Consider the following 27,274-nt stretch of genomic DNA (forward strand, 5'->3'; position numbering starts at 1 on the left):
ATTTCATGGACTTAGGTTGCTTAATATTGAAATGAAATTGGAACTACGATTGTATGAAACGAGTGGAAACGAGTGACGGAGAGAGGAGCCCTCTTAAACAGGTTTGAGACTTGAAGTGCTTGAAGACTGACAGATCACCCCGCAATATGCGGTGGGGCTAAAAGCAATTCTATCAGGAAACTAGCTTAGATATAACATTAACCTGTTGAATAAATTATACAAGTAAATTGTACTGGTCTTCCTGTTACCATCGATGTCTGTAATAGGTCTTGGTCTGATGGAGTGACAGACGGATACCTTAGGTTATCAAAATATATGCTAAATAAATGACTGGTAATAGTTATATTCACGTCTGATAATCTTGGACTAATGGACTGACAGGACAGTCTTGAGCCCACCTTGTATAAGTACCTACTCATACGTGATATGCTATCAAGACAGAAAGTACCTAGTTATATTATATTTTTTAGCCCTGAGCCCATCTTGCTGTATAATAGAAACGTTTTTCCCCCGAAGGGTAGAAAACGTATATTTAGGTTTCAGCCGAAAGGCTTGACCCACTTGAGATAACCCTTTAGAACATCAGCGCCATCTAGTAGTTCGTAACGACACAACCCGAGCATTGATCCGTATCGGCTCGGTGATTTGTGGAGGGGAGTCAGCGCACAGGCAGGTGGTGTCGGCCATTTTAATTTCAGTACCGATTTCAGGAATCGAAGCGAGGTGAAGCCGGTAAGGTATTTAATGGTGGGTCAAGCCTTTCGGCTGAAACCTAAATATACGTTTTCTACCCTTCGGGGGAAAAACGTTTCTATTTAGGTGTTCGAGCCTTTAGGCTTGACCCACTTGAGATGTTTAATATCTGCCGGCGCTGACTTAGCGTACTGTGACTATGTATGGAGTATGATTCACTTAAAGATTATGTTCCATTTAGGAATGAGAAAATAAGATATTATTTTCTTAGTGATTAATATAATTCTTTCATCGTAATCACTACTGTACTGTACTCGTTTACACAATCACAGATATAATAATTCTAAATTGTGAAAAAAAAAACTATTAATCCCACATTGTTAAATTTACAATAACATTTCTTGTTCTAACCTCTACTTCCTTAAATAAGTGTTTCAAGAAAGTTGAGTTTCTACGCCAATTACCTTTGCGTAGTACCTCATCAACATCAAGGTTCTTGTTGACCCAGTTGTCTGTAGCAACAGCTGACCTAAAACTGCCGAGAGAGGCTTTTTTGTCAGCCTTTAGCATCTTTCAGAATTAGCCTTAACCAGCCTGCTATTACAGATCTAGATGCTGCTTTGACTCTGTTCCGCGTAGTGATGAATACGTTTGTTAAAGTTGGGTCTGCTTTCCTCTGTTGTTCTGATTTGTTTATCAGTTTTGGTATCCAATAGCAGAGGTCAAAAATAATCTTATCGCTCCTCGACAGGTACCAATCCGATTGCTGGTAATTCGCATTATCCGTTTTTTGACCCAAAAGAGGGCCAGAATACGATTTGCTCTCTTGTAATTTGACCGTGGTCCGCGTCTATGTGGAGCAAAGTTAAATCATGAATGCGACGACCTGCAGCGAGGAGTAGCAAAGTTGCCACGCGTTGAGAAATTTTAAATAAACTGGAAACCTCGATTTTCCTCTGCCAATCCAATTTACAAGATCCATTCCAAAATGTAAGGACATCGTATAGGAGAATTCTTTAATAAAATTGCTTTAATGGTTTTCTTCACTAATGGATGGTCACTTAGGGGAGACGTGTTACAAGGCTTTGTGCAGGTAGAGATTTCTGACTTATGGACCAGTACAATTCTTGAGGCTAACTTTTTAACTTCGTAAAGATGAATTAAGTATCTGGCTGAGTCGCCGGGATTTGGCGTCTTTGGAGATACGTTGTTGTCTAATGTCCATTGTAACCATGCTCTCCAAGAGATCTGTTGGTTCTAAACATGGAGTGTCTCCAGGCTGATTGTAATATAGTGCGTTTCAATTCGCTCCAATTTGTTATCTCATGGGACCAGCCCGTACTTTCCATACCTCCAAAAACAAATTCCGATTTCTGAATGTTCCAAGGTTGTAGGTTTGTTTGTAAGTCCAGAAGGTGGTCATTTAGATTTTGAATTCTGTAGGAAGCCTGTGCCCTCTTCTTCACTTCGGTCCTCCAAAAAGCTTACTTCCACTTGAGTATCACTAAGAGGTAGTGTCCCTGGGAATCATTCAGGTATTGCAGCACACGTGGAATTAGCGCTGGTGGTGGGAAGATCCAAGCCACTTTGTAATTCCATTGCCTGCTGAAAGCATCCGGGTAATTGCTTGTAGCTCCTTGTGGTCTTCGCTCACATACCTCGAGACTACTGCAGAGGATTTGCTCGCAAAGAGGTCGATTTCTGGTGTGTCCATCTTTTGAAAAATTCTCTTCTGTATCGTTAGATGGAGGTGCCATTCTTGATGACCTTTTAGTCGCGATAGGCAGTCAGCTATTCCGTTGTATCTGCCTGCCAGGTATTTCGGAATGATAGTGATTTTGAGTTGCTGTGCTAAAATCAGGATTTTTGGGGCAATCTTAAGGAGTTTTTGTGATTTCGTCCCACCCTGTTTCCTCATGTAGGAGGCCGCTGTTCTGCTGTCTGTTCGAAAGAAGATTGTTCTCCCCGCGACCTTTTCTAAGTTCATTCGAATCACTTCGAATAAGGTTCATAATTTCTTTTGCTTGCAATGCCAGTGATTTTGATAGATACTCCAGTGACGGGACTGTTCCATGCCGTTTATTATAGTACTCCATCCGATGTCTGAGGCGTCGGTGGCTATGAAGATTGATGCTGGGGCGACTTGAATATTCGATGCTTCCGTAATACATATTTTGGAGCCACCAGATCTTCCTTTATTTGATCCGGCAACGGGAACCTTTTGTATCTCCGTATGTCCGAGAGTGATTTTGCTGCAATCTGAATGCGTCTGTAATACAGAAAGCCTAGTGGGATTACATTGGCCGCAAAGTTTAATTTGCCTAATTATCGCTTAGCGTCCACCCAACACCATTTGCCTTTGGAGAGAGTATTAAGGATTTCAGAGCGGCCACCCGCATGTCAAACTACCTCTCGCTCTGGTCGCCAAGGTAGGTTCCCGGATTTTCATCGACCCTAAAGGTCTCCGGGGGGGCTGATGTGGCGACCGACTACTGTAGGATGGTTAGACCGCGTTAGGTCGTCGCGCAACTGTTTGTTGTTAGACGATGGTGATTCGCAGCAAGCCAATTCCAAGAATTGCACCTGCAAATAACACCTGCGAATAACACCCGCGAACAACACCTGCGAAGTGCCTATTCTTGGGCGCTTGCCACCGGTATGAACCGGTATTTACTGGGTTTAGCGTAATGGTAAAGTACGATAGATTGGGAAAGGCTATAAAAGGGCTTTTCCCACATCCCCCGTGTTCAGTTCGTTCTATTCGCCTGCATGGGCGGTCGTTGCGTCCACCTTTTGGACGACTCGCGATAGTAAATAGGACACTTCTGTTCCGTGTAAATAACATTCTGTAAATACAAACTCTTAGTGTAACTTGTTTTTTTTTTTTTTTTTCCATTATATACAAAAAAAAAAACAAGTTGGATAAATAAAAATATTGTACATAACTTGGGTGTATCCTTTACGATCTAACGGAGTCCACATATACCCATACCGTACCCCACAAGTATTTGCACCAATATTTAGTAGTAGATTTTTCCTTTGTTTAGACATGTCCTCTGAGGTTTTGGGTTCATACGATTCGATATTACAGTTAGAAAACCTTGTAAGTAACCTCTTATAACATTTGAGATTGTCTCTGATGCTCCTAAAGATTCCCATAGATCAAACCTTAAGCCAAGCTGACCAGGTATAAATACCTGCGAATTAGGGCTTTTTTTGTAGTGGTTTGAGGGGTCCTGGCTTTATTAGTGCCGGACGTGCCACTATCTTGTTTTGAGCGAGAGTCACGAAAATTACGCTGTTATTTTTGTGGCTTATATTCTTTAAAGTTTTTGGATCCTTTTGAGGCTGTTCTTCTTCCCAGTTTTATTATTGGGACTAGTTTTCTTCGAAAAGAATGTGCCCCCCCCCCCCCTGATCCTTTATCACTTCGGATAATTTTCCTTCAGAAAAGAGATGAGTATCAGAGGGTGGTATGTCATGAAGAGTATTGCTCAGTACTTTGTTCGCTGGCTTACAGGACTCTCTTCAGGCTTGGATTCTTTCGTCTCTTCTGCCAGAAGAGTATTGCAGTAGCCCGTCAGAAATTTTCCTAAAAGAGCTGTGTGCGTCAAGCATATTACGATCTTGGATCTGGATCTATTGAACGTGTTAGGATCCATTTTTTGGTGAGCTTTTTGGAAAGCTTTTCTTTGCGGCAGCAACCCATATATGTTTTAGCACCCAGGGTCATATCTGTTTTCTCTAGTTGTGCTGTTGAATTCCAGTTAGGTGTTATTGCTGCCAAATGACTGTTGACAGTAAGTGCCAAAAATACTGGAGTGGCGTGGAATGATTTTTGAACATCGGCGTATCTTATGTTCTTCCAGCCGTCTTCATTCAGTCGTTGACACTTCCGATCTTGATCGACGAGGTTTGGATCTGCTTTGGCTAGCTTGGTTTCAGCTTCAGTGGTGCAAGGTGAAAAGTCACACTGCGGAATATTGCCGGTTGCATTAATAGAGGCCAGTTTTCGCTGAGCCTCGGCGATTTGCGCCACTAATGTAGCTTCTTCGGAATCGGCATTCATTGGGGTACTTAATAATGAGGTGTTTTCCTGAGGCAGAACATTCAGAGAGGGACCTCTAAATTCATCCTTGGGTTCAGTACTGTCTGGTGCTGATTCGAAGGGCTCGTCTAGTTCAGAAATGCCTTGATCACTCTTAGAAGCGAAGATTGAAAACCCAGCTTGCAACGCTTTCGATCGCTTAGGTTTGCTTTGTAAGGCGATCCATCATTTTCACCATGAATGAATCTGTTACGGGAGCCATGTATGGATCTAACGATTCATAGTGTGATGTTTTGCTGTCGCGCAAGCTGATAGGGGATGTGGAACCCCGTTTTCTCAGTGTGCTTTCGCTAGACGAGGCTTTATCCCTTGACATCAGCCGCGGTTTCAGTAGTTTGATTGTCTTAATGAAGTCCTCGTAGGATTTATCATGAATCTTGTCCATAATGCTATGCGGGGAGTATAATAACGCCCTCCCCAGAGGCCATTCTAGCAATTTCCTTTTTATCACCGATATTTCTTTTCCCATAGAGATCATTTAGGTAATATGCTGTAGCCATCTTGGCCGTCGGTATTGCGACTCTTAATTTTGCCTCTATCTTATCCCCAAACAAGTAATTGTTTAGTGAGATAGAGTCGTGAGTAAGATAGATCTTGGATCTCTCACGACCTCTAGTCGTCGGGGTAGGTATATTCAATAAATAATTTGAACTATTCTGGAGAAGGAACCTTCTTGTTCTGGTGAGACTGGTCTGAGACCTAGTTCTCCCATAGTTGTAGATGCCATGATCTGGGAAGGTAGCGAAAACGTCATATGAGATGAGTTTTGCTAATTACCACTTTTTGGTTAGTTGATGTGACGACGTATCAATTGATACGACTGGGCGTCTCAATTGATACGACCGGGCGTCTCAATTGAGACGACCGGGCGCCTGGGTCGTTGGATTGAGTCTTATCGATGCGACTGGACGTCTCAATCGATTCGACCCAACGTCTCAGTTGATACGACTGACACTGGAATTCTTTCCAGCCTATCATGGTGCTATTCTGCCATCACCTACGAAAGGTTTTCCGACAGTTTGTCGTTCATTGCGAGACGACAAGAATTTCATAATAACATTATGAAATAGTTCGTAGCGTAACTACGAAAAGTTATAATATGTGCCGGAGCAACATATTTTAGCACCAGCTTACATGAGTGATTTCCGTATCAAACTACGGACACCGATGTAAGACTATTATTAACGATTTGTTAGTTATTAATGTAAATGCTTACATTTGAATAATATTTAATTTTAATTCAATGTTTGAAAAATTTGAATTAATTTGAAATTAATTCTGCGGAATTAATTTCTTACTGACGACGCTGAGATTCAAAAGCGTACTGAAATTAAAATGGCCGACACCACCTGCCTGTGCGCTGACTCCCCTCCACAAATCACCGAGCCGATACGGATCAATGCTCGGGTTGTGTCGTTACGAACTACTAGATGGCGCTGATGTTCTAAAGGGTTATCTCAAGTGGGTCAAGCCTAAAGGCTCGAACACCTAAATACTCATATTACGGGATGCTCAATAAATTACTAAAGTAGCCTATGTGTTCATTCAGGGTCCATTCCAAATTTCAGCTAAATTCGTCCAGTAGTTTTTAAGTGAAAGAATAATAAACACCCATACATCCATACATACATACTTTTGCATTTATAATATTAGTAGGATTTTAACAATTTCTAACAGAATACGATTACAATGTTTGACAAAGGTTTGTGTGAATGTAGAATTATTAATTTTCCTGTTCTATAATAACTATACGAATATTAAGAGAGGTACTCTTAAAAACCCCCGTTTATAAAAATAAAAACGGCGAGGATTTAGAATGAAATAAGTATAAAAGTTTTAAAATAATAAAGTTTTGTAAATTATGTTAATAAAAAGTCTCGGAGTCCTAATTTACCACTTATTTCTCATTTAACAAGAAAAAGTGAAACTTGGGTTGGTACATAAAAATCATAAAACGCTCAGTAGCCGTGGCCTGGTACATAAAGTTGTCATCATACTTTGTAAGCGTTGCTTTGCGCATGCGTGAGAGATATTAAACTTTCCTATCGAGGGGGTACGAATTAATGGCATTTAAGCACGAAATATCGATATGTTTTTATTAGCTTCGCACTTGTTTATTTATTCGTTTAAGACTTCCCTTTTAAACTACATAGGCTTGCGCTTGACTATATACAAGTGTAAATTAAAAATTTATTACACCCCCGACAAGTGGAGGTTACAGTAACTAGAAAAGAGCTGATAACTTTCAAACGGTTGAACCGATTTTCTTGGATTATAGCTAAGAACACTCTTGATCAAGCCACCTTTCAAACAAAAAAAACTAAATTAAAATCGGTTCATTAGTTTAGGCGCTACGGTGCCACAGACAAATACACAGATACACACGTCAAACTTATAACACCCCTCTTTTTGGGTCGGGGGTTAAAAATCATTGATGATGATGAATGATAATGCAGTCAAGTGGAACGTACCTGCTTAGAAGATGCTTATTCACTATTCTTTTGAAGCTACCAATGCTATAGCTGGCGGAAAAACGGAAGCCGGTAGGGCATTCCATACACTAGCAGAGCGTATTAGAAATGAGGAAGCGAATCGTTTCGTACGAATCCGTGCAATTTCGCTAAACAGAAAATTCAGTGAACAGCGTCAATCACACTAATATTATAAAGGCGAAAGTGTGTGTGTATGTTTGTTACGCTTTCACGCAAAAACTTCTTGAAGGATTTGACTGAAATTTAGAATGGAGATAGATTATATCCTGGATTAACACATAGGCTACTTTTTATCCCGGAAAGTTAAATGATTGCTACGGCATTTTTAAAAAACCTATATCCACGCGAAGTCGTGGGCATCAGCTAGTATTATTTATAAAAAAATTAGAGCGCAAGAAGCACTGCATGAAGGGAGAGTCGCAATTACTAACTGTTTAGTATCGACACTCGCAGTTATGAAGCCTGAGCCTAAGGTTCAAGCTTCATAATTCCGAGTCTTAGGTTCAGGATAGACTGACACACGAGTGATCATTATAAGGGTTCCGTTTTTACATTCGTACCTACGGAACCTTAAAGACACTAACATTTGAAGCATAGCAGGGAATATCATTTGCATACAGACTTAAACAGACATCAGAGTGATGGTTAAAGATGGAAGTGTTCGGATGCATCCATTTACTTGCGTAAGATAAACATTAATTAGTTACTTACATTAGTTTACGTCACATTCTACTTGTCAACATAATGTGACTCAGGTTTTACTGTTTGGAATATTCATTATTCAACAAGATTATCTCTTGACTATATTTAACTTGGCGTACAGGTAGCAACGAAATGTAAACATTGGATTTTCACGTTTGTTTTTGGTGTAAAATTGAGATATTTTTACACCACTGCCCCAAAAAAGGAGTGCAATGATTTCAGGGTTCATGTATGTGGCTTTCTTTTTTCCACCATAACTTCTAAGCCTTAAACGTTGACTGTCAAGAAAAGCAACTGTAGGAAAATCCGAACCAGTGGTAGATGCCTTTGACGATTCAAAAGTACTTGTAAAAGTTTAATTGAATAAAAAATATTTTCATTTATTTATTTATTTATTTAAAATTGGTTGTGTTAACTTTAATATTTTACCTTTAACTTTAATCATGGAGGTATGAATACTAACTTGAGCAACCCACTTTGCTTTATTATTGGAAATCAAGTTTAACGCTAACCGTAACGTAACTTTAAACACCTATCATGCAATAATTGTACCTAGTTTAACTAGTGCAAGACTTAATAAAGAGGCGTGATAGCCTAGTGCTTTTAAGACGTCCAACTCTTATATGGGAGATCGGGGGTTCGATCCCGGGTTCTTAAAATAAACTAACATTTCGAAGTTAGTATATTTTAAGAAATAGAATGTCACTTGCTTTAACCGTGAAGGAAAACATGGTGAGGAAATCTGCATACCTGAGAGTTCTCTACAATGTTCTCAAAGGTGTGTGAAGTCTGCCAATCCCCAGTGATGGTTTATGGTCAAACCCTTCTCATTCTGAGAGGAGACCCGTGCTTAGTAGTCACCCAGTGATGCAGATGGGATGATCATGAAGTCACAATAGTTCAGCAATAACGAACACAATATCCAAGAAGAAAATTGTAAAATTACTATAATTTCAGATTCAGACCTACAAACCCGATAAGAATGTCGAGTAGTATGTGTGTAGATACATAATCCAAGACAAAGGCATTTGTCCTGTTCCAAATAATAATTATTCCGTACATGTCAATAAGGAATTTAATTGTCTTTCAAACAATCGATGTTTGTTTAATGTTCCTAAGAATGTACCCATATGCTAATAATTGATATTATGCTTATTTACAGTGAAGAGTAAAGCTGGGTATTATTGCTTTAAAATCATTTTTTGTTGCCGACTGTTTTCTTCAGTGATTTCACGGGTGATTTTTCACGGCAAATGATTTCCCGATTTTCGTACTTACTTTCGTAATCGTTTGCTACATTAATATAACAAGAGATTATTATCAAGATCAACAGCGCAGATATGAAGTATAGGTGTTTTTTTTTTTTTTAAATTTTGCTAAGTCAATGCAAGTAAGATGTCGAGTTTCTAACACTGCGATGCGAATGTTCTCGCTCGCACACTCTTTATTAGCGTCTTAGCGCGTGTTAAAAAATAAAACGGAATAAACTGAGATTTTGATTCGTGATTTTTCCTATGCCACTGCTAACTTCTAGGTCTTAGCTAGTTTTACATATGAAAAAGCTTTTCAGGCGATTTTTCACATGCAACATCTGAAATGGTCCATCTCTAGTGGATAGCATACTTTGTAAACGAGATATCATGTTCGAATATTTGTTGACATTGAACAGTATACTTTGCAAATGAGATGTCATTCGTAAACATCCGATGTCGCGGGCTGGGACTTGGAAACCGAAACAATGAAGCAATGTGTTGATAGATTCACCAAGAAATACGCGAAACAATGGCGGTGACAGTGGTGTCGAAATACGAAACAGGCGCGGGCGCATCCATATACACCAAGAGCCGGTGGTTAAAATATCTACATATTTACCAGTAAATACACTAAAATCTAAATCTAGGTAAATAAATAACCAATAATAAATAATAATTAATATTCCTATTAGTTATAGTCGTCAAAAAGACCACCCCTGGTTGCCCCTGGACCAAAAGTGCCCATCAAGCTGGCAGCATTACCCCGCTGAATGGCGATGGACAACCTTTGGACCAGGTAGGCCCCAGAGCGTGGATCGCAGCCTCTTTCTCTTAGACGACGGCCAATGTCGCGCACAAAGCCCCGCGCCTCCTCACCCCAGCAGCCCATCGTCTCCAGTCTCCACCGCCAAAGGGACGAAGAAGTATTTGGCCATGAGTGGGGCGTATTTAGTATTTTTACGCGTGGCAGCGGACTCCGCTGCGGCGCTGGCAACTCGCGACGTTAAATACACTTATTACATGACGAGCTTTAGAAAGAGATAATTGGCTCCGTCTCTGTCGTTGAGACTGATAAAAGTCAGTGACAAAGCGTCACATAGATATGAATAACAGAGTCGAAACTTTACGAAACTGAATCGTCTCTTTCAGCTCCTCTCTCTTACAGCTCGACGAGTCTACTTAACTGTCGGATACCGCGTCTCGGCAAACGAAGTGTAGGGTGTCTCCCTGCTATGTGGAGCGACGACATCCGGAAAATGACTGGTATCGATTGGATGCCAAAGGTTGAGGATAGGCAACGTTGTTAGTGCGAAAATCCGAAAGAAAAAGTAAGTATGTTCTCGAGGGAAAGATGGTTTTGCATATTCAGCCAGAGAAAGATTTGGCCATAGTTTACCAAACTATGGCCAAATCTTTCTCATTCCGAAAGGAGACCTGTGCATTAACGGGTCGGTGATCACGACGTCGATGATAAGCTAGCTTTTTTCATACTTAACTAATGCTATTTGACTGTGTATGTTCGGACCTAGAGTATTCAGACACTGGCTCTCACACTACAACAGTGGAGCACAATGCTCCCCGCGATGTTGCGATGAACAATCTGACATTTCGCAATGACAAATAAGGCGAGATGCTTATTGCGACAAATGAGGCTAGTGGCTACAGATATGATACCTATCCAAATTAGGCAGCAGTGATGGCCTAGTGGTTAAGTCCACCTTCTATTCACGGGTCGGGGGTTCACGCATCTCAAACTTTTCGAAGTTATGTGCATTGCAAGCAATTAAATATAACTTGCTTTAACGGTGAAGGAAAATCTGCATGCCTGGGAGTTCTCCATAATGTTGTGTGTGAAGCCTATTGGAAGACTTGGCCGCACTTGGCCAGTGTGGTAGACTAGCCCAAACTCATCTCATTCTGTGAGGAGACCCGAGCTCACAGAATGAGAAATGAAATTAGATGATGGCCATGCCGGTATCACATATGGACATTTTACAATTGGCGTGCAACTTGAAAGGTCTCGTTGCGAAGAAAAAGAGGAAGTTGTACCTAGTGCGTGATTGCGCAACTGTTTGCGTGTCGCACGATCACGGACAATCAAATGTTCCGCGCTCGTACCTACTTACATATCTATGCTCGTACTAATGTACCCTCTGCGAAGCGTGGGGCATTAGCATACCTGCCGGGCGCCTCGCCTTGCCCACGCGGCTGTAGGCAATCCATCATGGGACCCGAGGTACTTATTAAAAGACTTATTAGTAACTGGATGATATCCTAGTACAATCAAATGTTCCGCGCTTGTACTAATGTACCCTCCGAGGGGCGTGAGGCATTAGCATACCTTACCCATCGCCTTGCCCACACGGCTGCAGGCCATCCATCATAGTCGCTGCTGTGTGCGTGGATCGGACACACTTACCTAGTAAGCATGCATGCCTGTGAGTTCTCTGCAATGTTCTTGAAGTATTTGAAGTCTGTCAATTTAAATACATCGATGGTCAATCCGCAATGGGCCCGGGGGGTAGGATATGGCCAAATCCTTCTCATTCTGAGAGGAGACCCGTGCTCTGTAGTGAGCCGGTCAATAGTTGATAATGATGATGAATAATCATCACGGACAATCAAATGTTCCGAGCTCGTACTAATGTACCCTCCGCGGGGCACGGGGCATTAGCATACCCGCCGGACCCCTCGCCTTGCCCACGCGGCTGCAGGCAATCCATCATAGTCGCTGCTGTGTGCATGGACCCGACATAGTTAAACGATTTATTAGTAACTAGCTGATGCCCGCGACTTCGTTCGAGTGGATGTAGTTTTTTAAAAATCCCGTGGGAACTCTTTGATTTTCCGGGATAAAAATTAGCCTATGTGCTAATCCAGAGTATAATCTATCTCCATTCTAAATTTCAGCCCAATCCGTCCAGTAGTTTTAGCGTGAAGAAGTAACAAACATACACACACACACACACACACACACACACACACACACACACACACACACACACACACACACACACACACACACACACACACACACACACACACACACACACACACACACACACACACACACACACACACACACACACACACACACACACACACACACACACACACACACACACACACACACACACACACACACACACACACACACACACACACACACACACACACACACACACACACACACACACACACACACACACACACACACACACACACACACACACACACACACACACACACACACACACACACACACACACACACACACACACACACACACACACACACACACACACACACACACACACACACACACACACACACACACACACACACACACACACACACACACACACACACACACACACACACACACACACACACACACACACACACACACACACACACACACACACACACACACACACACACACACACACACACACACACACACACACACACACACACACACACACACACACACACACACACACACACACACACACACACACACACACACACACACACACACACACACACACACACAAACTTTCGCCTTTATAATATTAGTGTGACTAGATGATATCCTAGTAAATCTGCATGCTTGAGAATTCTCCGCAAAGTTCGCAATGTCGAGTAAAGTTGCCAATCCGCACTTGGATAGTAAACTATATGGCCCAACTTCTTTACTTGATAGTCATAACAGTGCAAAAACTTACTATTGAGTAACAATATGACTGACTTCTTCGTAGATATCACTATATTAACAGACAGACGTGATGTTTCAAAAAACAATAGAACGCCTGTAATTTCAAGGCCTGTGAAGTGGGTTTTGAAATATCATAATTTATTTCTTTCACTTTGTCTACTTTCTTTGTAGTGAAGTTTTTATTTGTCCATTGTTTAATTTGTTCTAAAACACTGAGTCTAGATGAACAATGAGATCAAATATATAATAATATGAGAAAACCGCCCCAACAAACTCTTGGAGCTATTAAAGTTAACTCCATCATAAATACCTATGCCGTATACAGCGCACTTTTGCACATATGCGATTGCACTCTATGGTTTTGGACGAGTTTAGATATTTTATTGACTGTCCAAGACATTATATAAGTATTATATTTTGTCATGGTCGCTAATTATGGGCCTCCTTTAATATGCCTAATTAATTAATTAGTCAGGTAAAAATAATTATCAAAGTGGGCGATAGTCAGGTAAATCATGAGAACGCGAAGAATTGCTTTGATGAGTAGGTTGGTACTTATCCAACAGCGTCAATAGTTCAATAATTCATCCAAGTTTAAACTTGAGTCTTCTAGTAAGTGCACATCTTTTATCATGAACTCTGGCTTTGGAATTCAGTGAGAAATAACTATCATTAAAGCATAATGTATGGAAAAGTCCTGTTTTGACCATCAATACAAATTGACAGATTGACTTATCTATGCACAACGTTTGATGTTAGAACCTCAGGTCGTAACCTAACTGACTCCTTATACATGCTTGCCGCTTAGTTCAAGCGGAAAAGGAAACTGAATATTCATCATTTTGTATTCATTTTGAATAGTCATTTTTGTTGTTAGTGACTCTTCCATACGTCCGCTTCTTTGTAAATCTAAAAATAACACGTAAGACCTAAATATAGAGGAATCTGAATTCCAAAATAAAACCACAATCAAACATTAACCTATAATAATCTATTAGTTCTCATCATTAGCTAACAATGGCGAAGAAGAGTACAGCTGTTATACTTTGGTCACTTTCACACTCAGCAACTAATATACCTAATTAGCCAGCTAAATCTAGTTATAATTACTTATCTAAGCATATACCTAGATAAAATTCTGCGTTAGACATGCAAAGAGTAGGCTCAATGCCATATATCGAGGCCATTCAAGAAGACGTTGCTGGTTAGACGTTACGAACTCTAACCTAAGTGCCAACTATTCTCAAACAAGATAAACTTCAAAACTAAAACCTTACTAATAAAACCTAAAATTAAAAACCTTAAAAAATATAATATAATAACTAAAATAAATTATTAAAAGAAGTCCCTTTAGGCAAGGTTCCGAAGATACTGGCAGCGTTTCCCCTTTGAATGGCTAGACTACTTCTTTGTCCGAGGTAGCTGCCAGCTCTTCGGTCTCCTGTGATGTCGACTAACCTTTTCGATACTTCACGTTACATCATTTTGGATGTAACTTGATGTAGCCTATGTCACCCAGACCATAATAACAAATCGATTGCCACCTCATTCATTAAAATCGGCTCAGTATTGTAGGAGCTATGGCGTGACAAACGTAAATACAAAGTAGAAACATAGGTATACATATTATTAGATACCATTATCACAGACTGCTAAAATCATTACCCTTTCTTCTAGCTTTGGCAAAGATGGGGAAACATTAGGTGCTCAACTCAAGACTGGGGAAAATGGGCAGGATGAAGAAGAATTCTAGTTACTAGTAGTAAAGCAGCAAATAAATATTCAGCTCTCGAGCAAAATATTCGACTTGAGTTATACTTGAGTCTAACGTTAATTTGATCAGTGAAATTTTTGTTACGTAAGCGATATTAAAATGCAAATGTTATTATATTAGTTTAGTTTGATTAATTAATTAATTAATTAATGTAGCACATGGTTGGAATAATTATATTACATTTATTTTGATAATTGTATTTAATTTGCATGAAATTAATTACATTGGTATTTCTTCATTATTCATCTGATACTGTCATAGGTATCCAATAAGTATTTAATCAGCGAACTACCTAGCGAAAATAATCAAAAAACTATACACGATTTGCGATAACACCTTAGAATGGAAAATTTCCACGTACCTATATACCTATAGCCTTAACTACTAATTGAACGACAGATTAGATATGGATAATAATTCATCGACGTACGAAAACAAGTAAAAGATTAAAAAAGTACCTACTTGTATGAAGGTCATAATTATATTGTAAAGAAAAAGTTATTGTACAAGACAAAATTTAAAATATTTAAAAACCACCTTTGAGCTGCAACACTCCCTGACTATTACCAAAAACTTCCTCTAAAGTGATATCTACAGACTACAGAGGTAAATACAACCTACTTTAAGCTAATAGGTACCGGTGTATTGGAAAAAATCCATAGAAATTGATTCAGTAGTTTTTTTTAAGAAAATCCATAACATACGTACATAATTAAAATCACTATTTTATTGCAACGCTCACTTGCTAAACATATCTAACCTTTGGTTACGGATCCCTAAAACACACAAGCACACACACACAACCTCTAACGCCAAGCAAACGCATAATATAATATCGTCTTTGTTTCATCGTGGGAAAAACGCATTTAATCAAAAATATTAGTAGAGTTATTTGAAAGTTACTTAAAAATCGGTTGAGAATTATAAAGCGTAGGCCACATTGGGAGCGAAGCGAAGCGAAACTAAGTTCGTTTCGCTCGCTTATTGAAGAAAAATCGCTGGCTTAGTTTAGCTGTGTAGTTCGCGATGTGAAGTATGAAAAGACGTGGCGAAAGCAACATGAGCGAAGCGAAACGAACTAGCATTTAAGAGACTACTAGAACTACAACTAGACGAAACTAAGTTCGTTTCGCTTCACTCCCAGTGTGGCCTGCTCTTAATGATTAGCATAAATAAAAGGTAAAGAATGACGTGTTTATGATTATTCCTATCTTAGAATACAAATAGTAAGGTTAATACGTTTAGTATTCGTAAAATTGTTTAAAACTGGTAAAAGATAACCAATGACTCAGACCAACTTATCTTTGCAATGTAGGCTAATTGTTGTAGAGATACTTCCTAACATTGACATAGAAAATACAAGATATACAACAACAGTCGGATGAAACAGTGTCAGTAATAAAATTAAAGATTTCAAAATATTGTATTGCGGAAGCCCATGATATGAGGAATGAAAGCGTCAATTTGCTATAAACCGCTGAAAAAGGAAAATCTGTATGGTACAACATGCAACAAGCGACATGCACCAATCACCCTCCCACTGCTAAGCAGGAAAAGCCAGCCACCAAGCAAGGCTCAAGTACCACCACGCAACACCACACAAATCCACAAGAACAACTCGAGTGTGTTCTGGTGGATTTGTGTGGTGTTCCTTGGATTACAAAATAATTATTGAGTGCATGAATTTCGCATAGTAAATATCCTTATGAAGATCAATATTTCATTTTGGGTGATATCGTGTTAGCAAAGAATGAGGGGCACGTAGATTGCTATAATGTTCAGAATTCAGATGATCCCACTCTATCTTCGTTGGAATGATATTTATGAAAAATCTTTTTTTTTTTTTTTTCAATTTATGGACTAGTGCTATGGCTGCAATCAGACCTGCTGGGAAGTGAAGATGCAGCCTAAAATGGAGCTCGCTTGCCCAGAAGATGCCCATTCACTCTTGACCTTTCTTATAGAAAAGCTATTCGTACGTACTAGGTATGTCTCAGTAGACCCAGCAGCTTAAACTGTCAGTTGATTTATGTCAGTTAATCGGTTTCTCCTTTTATATTTATGATATCTATAGATCTTTGCATAATAAACCGGTATGCCTTCCGACTGTTAATTTGTCATCCATCGATTGTTTGTTTAGAATTGTCTGCGCGTGACCCTGACACCCACGCGCAATCTATTGTGCCATTGGTATAAACGCCATCTGTGCTACCAAATGGCTTGGGAAACAGAGAATAGGCTTCGACGTGAACGTTGTAATCACCAAACAAGTTAATTGATTGTTAAAAAGATACAATAGTTAGTTAAAGTTTAACAAGAAAGTCAATCGATTGATCTTCAGTTCAAGACGGTTAAAGACCTACCTTGTAATAAAACGACGAGACTTCGACGTCACCGGCAGGCGTCTAATGTTCCTACGTTTGACTATCATTTGACGCTAGGTAGCCTATGAATCGCCTATTTTTCTTTGATTTCACGTCACGCCATAGCCTATTATTTGACATAATATTATCATCACGAAAATAATCATTAAAAATCCATCATTTTTACAAAATATACCTTTTTTAGATAGTTAGGTACATGTGGGAGCAACAAAAATGTCTTTAAGTTGAAAACCAAGGTTGCTAAATGTAACGTCCAATGAATATATTGGTAAATAAATGACAATACGAATGAATTCATTGTTTCCTACCAAGAAATAGAAAGTTTACACAATATACGACGTAAACTGATAAAACTTAAAATAGACGTTAGATTAGATAATGCCAAATCGCTGTGTGAATGGTTGCCCAACCAATAACCAATAGTTATTAAATAAAAAACAAAACAGCTGACACAGCATTTAGTAAACGTCAAGTGTTTACCAATTCACTACATTTAAACAAGTGTAAATTAAAAATTTATAACACCCCCGACGATCCAAAGTATATGAGTTTTCCAAAACATCATTTTCAAATAAATAATTATGTATTTAGGCAACGTCCATCTTGACAGCTTGACATTTGTCTATTGACATAATATTATGAACCTAACGGTTAGAACCTAACGGTTATCCAACCTTCTTTTCTACAAGAAATCTAGAAAAGAGCTGATAACTCTTAAACGGCTGAACCAATTTTTTTAGATTATAGCTAAGAACACTCTCGATCAAGCCACCTTTCAAACAAAAAAAAACTAAATTTAAATCGGTTCATTCGTTTAGGCGCTACGATGCCACAGACAGATACACAGATACACAGATACACAGATACACAGATACACAGATACACAGATACACAGATACACAGACACACAGATACACAGATACACAGATACACACGTCAAACTTATAACACCCCTCTTTTTTGGTCGGGGGTTAATAACTTAAATGGTGTTCTTGATTTGAATTCATTTTTGGTTTTCGAAACTAGTAAACTATGACTACGAATATAATTATTACGTTATATCTTTTAGTATTCACTTTTAAGTAAACAAATACCTAGTAATATTTAAAAGGGAAAGGTATAATTATGAAAATAGAAAACATCTTTTTTGCTATTTTTTATTTGAGTCCAAAAAGTATTGTTTAAAACGGCTTCTACAGTAATCAATGTAGTCTGATTGGTTGACCCTCTTTCGCCATTTCCAAAAATACGCAGTTTTGACCTAAGTACCATAAATTCATCCCAAAACAAGAATTCAATCATCAGAAACTCTAATAAATCTTAATAAAATTTTCGTTACGAAATAAATTGTTGAAAACATAGAGTTTAATTGTCCAATAAAAATCGATTCAATAATGCCTTTAACTGAGTTCTTGTTTCGTTTAAGTAATTGTTTTTTTTTTCTGTTTCAGGTGAGTTAATGTTATCGAACGACTTGGATTTTGGTGAAAAGGTCATTATTGGGACTATAAATTTGATCTGACCTCAAATAAAATGTAAGTAATGTGGTTTTTGTTTTCTTATTTACTCTTTATTATATCTTTTTTAGCGATCTTTGTTTCTACTTTCGAAACGGCATGCGTTATCAAAATCATGAATTTCTGCATATGCAGCGGACTTCCGGTGTGAGATATTGGGTCTTGGATTTCTCCATTAATGTCTATTGACTTGTATTTTAATGTTTCAGTCATCTAATTTAGTTTTGTTAACTGCTGAACAGGCTTTACCATCTTTTTGCTGCACTTTATTTAATTAAGTTCATTGAAATTTAAAATTATTTAGATATTCATCTAATCCTTACCTTTTCCGTTTAGAAGTTGACATTAGTTTAGCAAACGGAAGCAAACGATTAAAACAATTAACACAGTCGATATCACACGCAATTATATGGGATATTAAAGCTGTAATTACTAACATTTTTAATAATTAGTGCTTCAGGAACTCCGTATCTGGTGTGTGGAAGCAAAAACTATCAGTTCACCTCGCGGTACTCGCCACTTCCGCGAACTAACGACATATACGGTCGGCTGATGGTTAAGATGCTATTGCGATAATCCACCTGAATACCTGAATATATTAGAACTTAAATGTTGTATTAGATACTATTTGACGAGATTAGAAGGTAATCTTCCGTGGGGATGCATTTTAATCATCTGTTCTAGGTTTTCTTTTGAAAGTTTAAACCGGAAGGTTCTGTACGTCTGAATATGGAGTAACGTAGTTAACCGTAATAAAAATGCGATAGGATCTAATAGATAAATAGATCTACCTAAGGAAAGAAGAAAGAGGCGTATAGATTCTCTGGAAACGTATACTTCCTGTAATATAAAAGATAATATATAATAATTATTGGATTATATCTAATTCATCCAAGATTATAGCACCATATCGCATACATGCCTTAGAAATTGTCCGAGATAAATGTTTACTTCAACAGGTTTCAGACAAAGCAATTTAGAAAAAAATTAACATATACGGAAATCAAACCGCAAAAGACAAGATAACGATGAAGATAATACATTATACTATTCATAGATTAAGTGAGTATGATAAAAAACGTTGATTCTAGCATTTTGAAATTCGCAAAGATTATATAGGAACACCTATTGATATCAAGAAAACATCGATACATATTTACGATAATTTATTACGAAAGTGAAGTTGAAATAAAAAAGTGTTACTTCCGAATACATAAGCGAATAAGCGAATAATCAATTTGATGGGCATTAACAGGGCTCTCTCCGTCACTCGCTTCATACAATCGTAGTTCCAATTTCATTTGAATATTAAGCAACCAAAGTCCATGAAATTTTGCAGACATATTCTAGAAACTAATATGTGTCTGTGGTGTTTTAGATTTTTCTAAAAAGATTTGTATGTAAATTTTTAAGACCGCGTAACTTTGAAATTGAATATTTTAACAGAAATCTGGAAGACTACAAACATAATTATTAGTTTCTAGAATATGTCTGCATTTCATGGACTTTGGTCTCTTAATATTCAAATGATATTGGAAATACGTTTGTATGAAGCGAGTGACGGAGAGACCCCTCTTAAAACTGAATAAAACGTGATTGAACTTCGTATAAAACAATAATGGCGGCGAAGAGAAATCGCAATAAAGTAGCCGACAACGCTCCGGGCTTGTGTGTTGTGAAATAGCAAATGAGACGTTTATAGCGGTAAAAAGTATATTAAAACGCGCATAAATAAATATATAATCTTCATTAGAAAGCTGATCAAACGATACAATAAACTAAATCTGCTGGTTTCACACTTCTTCGTCCTAATGACAACGTTGTTTCAATATTCAATCTATCTGATCAACTCATCGCCATCGCCGGCTCTATACTTACCACAGATCTTCTCTCAGAATGAGAAGGGCCTTGAGACTTCATCTGCGGACGAATTGAATGTCAAACCCCTATTTTAGCTAATACTCTTAGGGGTTGAATTTTCAAAAAAATCTTTTCTTAGCGGGATGTCTACGTCATCTACATGTATGCCTTTCAGCCGGATCCGTCCAGTAATTTGTGCTGTGCGTTCATAGATCAGTCAGTCAGTCCTTACCAGACCTTTATGGAGTTTACGGTTAACATAGACTTCCAATAAGAAAGGATTTTCAGGAACGAATGCCGAGCAAAGCCGGAGAAGTACAGCTAGTTTAAAATATCTCTCTACCGTATTTTTTTAAAGAAACCTGCTCCACATGTCATAAAGTAAAGAGATCATTCGATTAAAGGGACGTGACATTGAAAATGCGCGTGCGCCGCCTCAGTAAATAATCCTCTTGTGGCGTGCTTATGTCATGCTGTCTGTTAAACCCACAAATAACGGTTATTTTACAAAGTAAGCGGGTTACCCAAATGAAGTTACTGTTAGAATGCCTTCATTGCGATATAATGCCAGGGCCCCAATGATTAGTATTAAAACATTAAAGCCCTGATTTTGTTTTTTCTCATATTTGAAATTCGGTTTTACTTCTTCCAAACTTTTGTCTTCATCACTGACAGACACCCAGACAGACAATGCAGTCATCTGTGAACCTTGAGATTTAAAACAGTTTGGACACAAAATTCAAGATTTATCAAGCGACGACTGTGCTATTGGTGTGTGCTGTGAAAAAAAAAGTTTTTCAGGTCACAATCAAGTAGTTTCTAACTGGCACAAAAATAGGCAGAATCAAGGAGGCTGAATATAGCAAAATTACGCCACACTGCCACATCATTTCAATTGAGAGTACTTGCTAATTGTTACGTAATTTTTAGTGAGAAGACGATTGATTTTTTAACGTTTTAGCGTTTCTCTCAGTGAAAGTTGAATTCTTGTTCCATTAGGACCAAGGAATTCAACTCATGAAATTCATTCATATTGTAATACCGTCTATTAGCCAAATTGAGCATTCGCCTTATCTCTAACAGGCTCAAAAAATCTGGCAATATTACCCTTAAGGGCATCCGAGACGGTCAAGCGGTTTGACGTCAAGCACGTAGATTTTTGCTTGAACCAACCAACCAACCTAACCACCAAGTGCGTGCACAGGTTTTGAAGCCAAGCTAGACATAAGCTAGGTAGAAGCCTGTTTACTGGCGGGTCAAAATGAAAAATATGCGTTGAGCTGTTACAACTAGGGTAAGCAGTGCCTTAAGGCCTCTATGACTTGCACGCCACTGCTAACCACATAAGCGGAATAAAGATAGTAATTTAGGTATATTTTGTATATTTTGAGAGCTTTAAAATAAGTAGAGATACTGTATCACAAATCGCCACTTACCTGAAAGTTCTTTTAACAGAGCCTCTACCGAGTCGAATTAGACTTAAATTGGCGTACGTAAATCGAATTGTGTAAATTCATTACGCATTCAGCATTGTGTAGTTGGTCCTGATTGTTATCGCTAAACCGTAAACTAATCGTTGGATCGTGCATTGTAGAAATTTTGAGATAACTTCCAAACGTGGCTCTTTGTTTATGATCTATTTGATATTCTTGGTCCGAAGAACAATAAAATTGTGGATGCCATAGAGTAAGGCGCTCTACTTTATGCTAAAAAATCCTGATTCCTATTAATACCCTATTTTTAACCGACTTCAAAAAAGGAGGAGGTTCTCAATTCGATGGTATGTTTTTTTTTAACTCAATAATTTCAATTAGAAAATCAATAACGTTAAAGTATCTACCTATATTTTGCATAGTCATATAAGAGTAAATCGAGAACATTTGAGAGTGATGTAACCACAAATTCACGGTTTTCAGATTTATTCCTTTACTTGTGCTATAAGACCTACCTACCTGCCAAATTTCATGATTCTAGGTCAACGGGAAGTACTATTGGTTTTCTTGACAGACACGACGGACGGACAGACAGACAGACAACAAAGTGATTCTATAAGGGTTCCGTTTTTCCTTTTGACGTACGGAACCCTAAATACAAATAGATTGACAGACAGACAAACTCACGCATTCATAATGAGCTCCGATTTCTGATCTGTACTAAACCTTTTATACAGACTGAACGGTCGCGGTCTTTGATCGTTGCCTTTCTGAAAAACGTCAACGTCACTTTGACATTTTGAAAGTGACACATATCAAATCCACGTATTGCTTTCCACGCGGCTCGTTTGATGCCGTAAAAGGAGGCGATAAGTGTTAACACGCCTCTTCCTTGGTTAAGTTGTAAAATTGTCACCCACCGCTTTATAGGAGGAAATAATTGAGGCCCCATAAACTGGTGTCGTTTCTACGAAGATTGATGGGGATATACTGTAGGAACTCTTACATTATGTAGGTGCCTAACCTACCTGTCTTGTTAGAGTCCTCTTTCTCTTTTAAGGTGATTCCGGTAATTATTTTTTTTAACTATCGTTTCTAATTTGGTCCAATTCTGGAGAGTATTACGGTTCCGTTGGCCGCGAAAAAAATGTTTGTGGTTTACTCTACCAGTCTTTTTTTATTAGTAAGTTGTACTACTAAATTGACGCATTTTGGAAGGCTATTTCCATTTTTGTGGTCAAACAATGCTTAGTTTTTCTTTTTTATTAGAAGAGGACTCTGGGTGTTTATTTACCCAATAGCATGATAGTTATCAGTACCACTAGTTATGATTCAGCAGTTTAGGTATGTTATTTAAATTAAAACACTTGAAGTATGTTTTAATTAAGACTTGAAGTATATAGAAGTAGGTAGTATTTTATTTTTAAACGAGATAGACTTACCGACGATTTGAAATTCGATTTGCGGACTTGTTACAATTTTAATTGCCTCGATAAATAATGCTAAACCCTTGCTAGTTCTAAAATGGGACCGGAATCGAATATCAGTTATTTAATATTGTAACTGGCAACACGAGTGAATGTATTTTGTGAAGTCGTATATCTTTCAAACGAACGAAGCCCGCCTAAAAAGGCCGACCGGGAAATTACCACATCGTAAATAATTCATGTATTATTACTCAATCATGTCGAGGCGATGGTGTGTACATTTCAGGAGGAAGGCTTTTTTCTTGGCCACACTTTTTCGCTTATTGTTCGTTCGAATTCGGCGCGTTCGAAATTTAAAAGTGCGGCGTAAAAAAAACTAACGTCACATTTGACAGTTCAAGGAACGTTCAGAAAATTCAAATTTGTGTTCATGTTCCATGTTTAAAAATTGTAACGGTGCGATGTACGTTTCAGGAAGAATGTTTACGGTTTTCGCGTCTTTCGAAGTCGTGTCCACTCTTTTTCCCACTCATTGTTAGGTTGGCTTGGAATTTTAAAACGCTCGTGAAAAAAATACAAACGTCACATTTGACAGTTGGAGAAACGTTCGTGAATATAAATGCTTTCTTGTGTCGCTCCATGTTAGTGTTACAAGTTAAAGGGCGCGTAAGCAGCTTATATATTATACTTATGCGTTTTTTTTTCTAACCCATAACTTAAAAAAAACTATAGAGACAATGACTTTGATATTTGAATATTATTGGGAGTTTAATCTTAATTCATTGAATTTGAGGAACATCACTGAAAATCATTTTTCGGATAGAGTTCAATTCCAAAACTTTTGAAAAAATTTAATGAATGATTTTTTCGGCATTTCTTAACAGATGAGATTGCAGCGAATTACAAAAACGCTGTGAATGTTTTGAAGATTAGTTTAGATATCTTCCTCATATTTTGCCAATACATTCCAACCATCGATGTATACCCAGCGTGTGCTACTATGCTAAAAAAAGAATGTGTCTAATGCATTGTTTAGTGGTCTAAAACCGTCTTCGCATTATTGCCTTTCTAATGAAACCGGTTTGGGGCATATCGATTGGATAGTTTTTAAGTCTAGGAACCAGGAACGAACTTAGATAGAAACATTTTTTGCGTTTTAGATATATGTATTCCCGTGAATATAGGTTTTTTAAAAATTCCGTAGGAACTCATTAATTTTCCGGGGTAAAAAGTAGCCTATGCGTTAATCCAAGATATAATCTATCTCCATTCCAAATTCAGCTTAATCCGTCCAGTAGTTTTTTAGTGAAAGAGTAACAAACATCCAAACACAAACATACAAACTTTCGCGTTTATAATATTAGTAGGATATTATTAGGATATCGTTGTAGCCCCTTAAACAAACTTGTAACGGTACTCCACGGAGTCACAGTGACCTAACGAAAAACGGCAGAGTCCGGTGACCGGCCAGAGGTACAGGTGCGCCTACATTCACTTTCAATGTCGCTTCAATATGGCCACGATATATTTTTATGGTTTTATATTTATTTGCTTTTAGACATCGGTATCGGGTTTATTATGTCAATAAAACTGCATAATTTTGTACAAATATTTTTATTATAGTGGATTGTTTGTGTTATCAACATATTTTATTTTGGAAGATACTATAGCTTTTAGATTAGGTTATCTAGCCGTAATCTTCGTTGACCATATCTATTTTCATAGAATAACACGTGTAGGAGTGGACATAGTGACTCTTTCAATCAGGGTTGGAAAAAGAACAAATCATTTTTTGTGTAGAAGTAGATTTATGCATGTTTAAACTGTGTTAACATGTTTTAAACATGGCAACCCTATTTTCAACACAGAAAGTTCAACATAGAGAGGTAGTTTACATCATCGCAGAAAAAATTGAAACATTAGCTCGCGCGCCACAATAAGAAGTTGAAATTAGTGAAGGTTTGATTATAAAAATTACTAAAATCAACTTCAAGTAAAATGTAACACTTGGTGTTATTGTGAACTATGAACTATGAATTAATGAACTGCCACTAATTATTCTAACATTTGAAGATGGAAAAAATTACATGCGTTTTCCAAGCTTTCACATATTGTTACAGAATATAGAGGCAGCAACATGAACTTAAAAAAAAATATGTTGACGCACCCTTGAAGGTTTTACTTAGCCCACAATCGCCTAACGCGTCTAAAAAAATGTTAACTTAAAAAAACGAAGACGCGTACGCGACGCGTATTTATAATTTATTCGTGTAACCTACATAAACTTTATAGAAAAAGGAATAAGCATGAAGGTAAAACTAACGTTAGATTAAAGAGAAATAAACCTAAATTCTTATCGCCCACTTTGTGATGTTTATTTGCAATTGCAACGTAAATATATCAATGGACGTTCGTGATATAGATGGCGTATTAACAATAAATTAAAACGCGAAATTAAGATGTCCAGCGGGCCGATAACGACTGCCATTTTATATTGGGCTCCGAGCAAAACGTTATTAAAAATGTAATTTATTATTTATTGTTTTCTTGGCACGAGACTTGGACCGAACATTCAAGCTTGCACTGGTCCAAAAAGAATGTATAATTGTATAAGTCGGTCTATCAAATTAGGTTTTTTTTAATTTAAAAATAGACTAGCGCTAATTGGCGCAATCGAACTTGCTGGCAGGTGATGATGCAGCCTAAGATGGACCCCTCTTTTTGGGTCGGGGGTTAAAAAAGAAAAGTTATGCGATACCATTTCAGCATTTACATAGGTAGGTACAGTCAGCAACTAAGCTAGGTTTTCATCCATCCATAGATAGTCGCTTGTATTGGCGGGTGCAGACCTAACCTAAGCTAGGTTATAGCTAGCTTTACTATCACACTAACATTATAAAAGCGAAAGTTTGTATGTGTGTGTGTGTGTGTGTGTATGTTTGTTACACCTCCACGCAAAAACCACTGGACGAATTTGGCTGAAATTCGGAATGGAGATAGATAGTATCCTGGATTAGCACATAGGCTACTTTTATCCCGGGAAATCAAAGAGTTCCCACGGGATTTTTAAAAAAACCTACATCCACGCGAACGAAGTCGCGGGCATCAGCTAGTTTCTATTATTTTACTAGGCACTTCTAATGAACATGAAATCTCTAACGGATGTTAATACTTAAATTGTGACCTTTTGAAAGCGTCAGCAAACCCATTTCGCTCATTAGAAATTCTAATGTTAAGACACCTAGAAAATATAGTGAGTATATAAAATTTTATGACCTCGGCCAATCGAAGTCCTAGCCGGAGGTCTGTGCAGTTATCGTTAAGACTATGCTACCGTTTATTGGACTACGGAGAGACATTTATAACTTGGGTGCAGATAGTTAAATGAGGTTATAGTTTCCGCTATCATTCGGATTCAGAATATGCATTTAATGTAGACAAGTTCAATGAAAGTTGCTTGCTTAAACGATGCTTGGACGCTTCAATTCTTAAATCATTTTTTCGTCAGAAACAAGAATCGAAATATACTGAGAACAACTTCTAATACCCATGCTTAAAACTTCGGGAGTCATTATTTCTTAAACAGTACTTTTCAAAAATTTTCTAAGAAATTTAATACTAATTTAAAAATTATTATTTAACTTTAAGTATTATATAGTATATTTATGTAATTTTAAGTATCATCACTGGGGGAGGTAAAGCAATTTTTTTTTGGAATATCACTTTTCATGTTCAGGAGGTACCTACCCTGATTTATGTATGTCCTCTGTAGTTTCTATAACTGTGCTAAACTTTAACTCTATAGCTCATAGTATATTTTTGAAATGGCGGTAACATTACGGTGATAATTTTTAATCATCACTTTAATAATAAATAATGACTCCGGGGGGCCTGAAGCTGAATTCCAAAACTA

At 37.9% G+C, this 27,274-nt stretch overlaps 1 protein-coding gene and 1 long non-coding RNA gene across 4 annotated transcripts in view; one reads left to right on the plus strand and one right to left on the minus strand.

Moving 5' to 3' along the window:
- The window catches only part of LOC123881235 (protein outspread), a 389,980-nt gene that overhangs the window by 23,074 nt on the left and 339,632 nt on the right, over nt 1-27,274 (plus strand). The window lies entirely within an intron of this gene.
- LOC123881267 lies at nt 9,992-18,275 on the minus strand. The gene is made up of 3 exons (XR_006799449.1): nt 18,265-18,275; nt 17,605-17,611; nt 9,992-10,072 (listed from the first exon to the last, which is right to left on the minus strand). It is a non-coding gene; the product is annotated as an uncharacterized LOC123881267 (long non-coding RNA).

This window comes from Maniola jurtina, chromosome 3 (genome assembly GCF_905333055.1).
Source record: "Maniola jurtina chromosome 3, ilManJurt1.1, whole genome shotgun sequence".
NCBI lineage: Eukaryota > Metazoa > Arthropoda > Insecta > Lepidoptera > Nymphalidae > Maniola > Maniola jurtina.